The sequence below is a fragment of the Petaurus breviceps genome, unplaced genomic scaffold (genome assembly GCF_028583685.1).
Source record: "Petaurus breviceps papuanus isolate PSGF00001 unplaced genomic scaffold, PetGlider_PUasm1.0 91133, whole genome shotgun sequence".
NCBI lineage: Eukaryota > Metazoa > Chordata > Mammalia > Diprotodontia > Petauridae > Petaurus > Petaurus breviceps.
This window is the reverse complement of record NW_027187419.1, coordinates 16355197-16359090: the sequence shown is the minus strand read 5'-3', so window position 1 is coordinate 16359090 and position 3894 is coordinate 16355197. Positions and strand designations below refer to the sequence as shown.

Below are 3894 nucleotides of genomic sequence, written 5' to 3'. Positions count from 1 at the left end.
CCTGCCAAGAAAAGTCTAAGGACTATATGATCCCAATTACAAAATACTGTTCATAAAAATAAAGGCAGATTTAACTAGTAGGAGAAATATTAATTGTTAATGGTAAACCAAGGCAATAAAGATGATAATTATAATTTAGTTATTCAGTGCCATACTTTCCCCATGTAAAAATGTGAACAGTTTAACTTTATTAGTTAAATTGTGATTTCTCTTTCCTGTTTACATTTTATGCTTCTTTTTTTTTACTTTTTTTTTTTTTTTTCTTTTTTTTATTTTTTTTTTTAAATTTCAATTTTTTTTTTTTTTTTTTTTTTTTTTTTTTGCTTCTCTTGAGTCTTGTATTTGAAAGTCAAATTTTCTTTTCAGCTCTGATCTTTCCATTAGGAATGTTTGCAAGTTCTCTATTTCATTGAATATCCATTTTCTCCCTGAAGGATTATACTCAATTTTCCTGGGTAGGTGATTCTTGGTTGTAATCCTAGCTTTTTTGCCCTCCAGAATATCATGTTCCATGCCCTCTGAACCTTTAATGTAGGAGGAACTAAATCTTGTATTATTATGATTGTGGCTCCACAGTACTTGAACTGTTTCATTTTGGCTGCTTGTAATATTTTCTACATGAACTGGGAGCTCTGGAATTTGGCTATAATATTTGTAGGAGCTTTCATTTGGGGATCTCTTTCAGGAGATAATTGGTGGATTCTTTCTATTTCCATTTTATCATCTGTTTCTAGAATATCAGGGAAGTTTTCCTTGATAATTTCTTGAAAGATGATGCCTACACTCTTTTTTTTAGCATTTTTTTCAGGTGGTCCAACAATTTTTAAGATCTCTCTCCTGCATCTATTTTTCCAGGTCAGTTGTTTTTCCAATGAGATATTTCACATTGTCTTCTCTTTCTTTTTTAAAATACTTTTGGTTTTATTTTAATGTTTCTTGATTTCTCATAAAATCATCAGCATCCATTTGCTCAATTATAATTTTTTTAAGGAATTATTTTCTTCAGTGACCTTTTGGAATTCCTTTTCCATTTGGCCAAACTTTCTTTTTAAGACATTGTTCTCCTCTTTGACTTTTTAGAAATCTTTTACCATTTGGCCTAGTCTTTTTTTTTTTTAAGATGTCATTTTCTTCAGTATTTTTTGTTTCTCCTTTACCAAGCTTTTGACTTGTTTTTCATTAATTTCTTTCATCCTTGCATTTCAAATCTTGCATTTATCTTCCCAATTTTCCCTTTATCTCTCTTACTTGATTTTCAAAATGTTTTTTAAATTTCTTTCATTGCCTGAGACCAATGCATATTTTACTTTGAGGCTTTGGATGTAGGATCTTTGACTTTTTGTTGTCTTCTTCTGAGTGTATGTTTTGATCTTCCTTGTCCTTTCTATAGTCAGAGGTTTTTTGTTTTGTTTTTGTTTTGTTTCCATTTTTTTTGCACATTTCCCCAACCTACTACTTAATTTTTAACTCTTTGTTGAAGTGGAACTCTGCTTTTAGAGTGGAACGTGTACTGTTCCAAGCTTAAGTGATTTTGCACAACTGTTTTCAGAGGTATTTCTAGGAATCTGTAAGTTTTCAGTTCTTCCACGTTGGTATGATCTTAGGAGAGGTGTTTACTCTTCTCTTGGATCATGCTCTAGTCTATGAGTGACCACAAGAACTTTTTTCTACCCTGGAACTGTGAGGACCTTTCCTTCTTTACTGTGGTCATGAGCCCTGCTGTGCTAGTGTTCCTTCTTACCATGGGACTGCCTCCTCTCTCCCTCAATCCCAGAACTGAGACCTGGATCCAGGTATGGGCAAAACAACAGAATCCTGCATCAGTGCCTGCAAAGAGATCCCCTTAATCACCCTCTGGCTAGTTGTTCAACCCCCTTACCATCTGTGGGCTGAGAACTCCTGAAACAGCTGCTGCCACTGCTGATTCAGTGGCTCCCAAGGCCTGCTCCTGGTTTTCTAGGACTGGAGCTGAGCTAGGACTGTGCTGGACTGTGCTCCACTGTTACCCAGGTGAGGCAAACCATTCCTGCTGACTTTCTAAGTTGTCTTTGGTGTATGTGGAATGAGAGGTATGGAAACTGTCACTGCCTGCCAGTGATTGATGTACCCCAAGGCCTGCTCTAGGTTTGCTGGGGTCAGGTCTACACTGTTGTAGCCTGTGCTGGAGTGCACTCCTCTCTCACCCTGGTGCACCTGACTTTTCCTGCTGATGTTTCAAATTGTCTCGGACTGTAAATTTGTTTCACTCCATCTTTTTGTGGGTTCTGGAATTGTTTAGAGACATTTTAAAAGTATTTTGTGGGGTTCGGGGTGGACAGCTTAGACAAATCCTTTACTCTGCCATCTTGGCTTCACTTCTTTCCACCATTATTTAGAGTAATTTGGAACTATGCCCAAAAGTTTATAGAACTGTGCATACCCTTTGGGCCACTACTAGGCCTGTATCCAAAAAGAGTTTTAAAAAGGAAGGAATGGAAATATTTATAGCAGCTCTTTTCTGTTGTCAGGGAGTTGGAAATTGGGGGTATGGGTCATTTTTTTCATCTCTCCCTTTCTCTCTTCCTCTCTCTCTCCTCTCTCTTTTTTTACCACCCCACCAAAAAAGCCATGATGGCTCTTCCACAATTCATCTTCCCTGTCCCATCTTTGTATTATTTCTAATTTATTTTGGAAGTCAAAAGGCACTGATGAAGATATTTTCTCTGAAGTCTCCCTCTTTCTAACTTGGCTCTCCCAATGTGAACCAAGCTGTACTTCACCAGCTGCTGCCCCTGCCTCCTCCTATTCCACAACTCACCATGTCTCACCACAAGCAAGGCAAGCCCCAACACTTAAGCAAATAGGAATTCTCGCCCAAATCTCTTAAAGCCATTCTTACCAATGATGAACCAGACCACGGCACATTGAAAGCACCAGAAGGGGACCACAACCTTCTCACCTGTGGGCCATGCCAGATGAACTTCCCATTGGAGGACATTCTAATTTTTATTGAGCACAAAAGGAAACAATGCAATAGCAGTCTCTGTTTAGAGAAAGCTGTGGATAAGCCACCCTCACCTTCACCAGTTGACATGAAAAAGGCATCCAATCCTGTGGAGGTTGGCATTCAGGTCAAGCCAGAGGATGACGATTGTTTATCAACATCATCTAGAGGAATTTGCCCCAAACAGGAACATATAGCAGATTAACTTCTGCACTGGAGGGGATTCTCTTCCCCTCATTCTGCACATGGAGCTCTTTTTCCCACACCCAGGAAGAGTGCAGATTCCACCCCACAGGGCGTTTGTAAAGATGAGCCCAGCAGCTACACATATACAACTTGCAAACAGCCATTCACCAGTGCATGGTTTCTCTTGCAACATGCACAGAACACTCACAGATTAATAATCTACTTAGAAAGTGAACATGGAAGCCCCCTGGCCCTGTGAGTTCTTCATACACCCCCATTCATCGCAGTGCGTAGAGAGCTCAAGATGTGTGGCAGTTTTTGGATGGAAGCTCAAGTGCCCTCAAATTCTGAGAAAATTTGATGCCCTTTCCCCCCACCCAAGTCAGGGTGGGATGTCCTGCTGCCTGCTGCACAGCCAACATCAGAGCATGGTCTATCATCCTGCTAGTTTGTGATGTTTTCTGACAGAACCTCCAAGAAGCTGTCTTGTGAAGACAGAGTCCTGCAGAGTCTTTCCTGTCGGGGCCTGCAGTGCCATTTTATTTATATATTTTTAATAAAAAAATAAAAACCAGAATTGCATTGGAATAGTGAATCAGTCCCATGTTACAGGGCCCATTGGCCATCAGTGTTTTTGGGTCATACCCAAGCCCTCTTGAAACCAGTCAATTCAATTTCCTGTACTGGAAAAGATCATGAGTCCCCTGACCCATTGTTTATATACA

General features: G+C 39.5%; 1 pseudogene; it reads left to right on the top strand.

Moving 5' to 3' along the window:
* Positions 1-2798: 2798 nt before the first annotated feature.
* Positions 2799-3530, top strand: LOC138155223 (B-cell lymphoma/leukemia 11A-like; annotated as a pseudogene).
* The last annotated feature ends 364 nt before the right edge of the window (positions 3531-3894 follow it).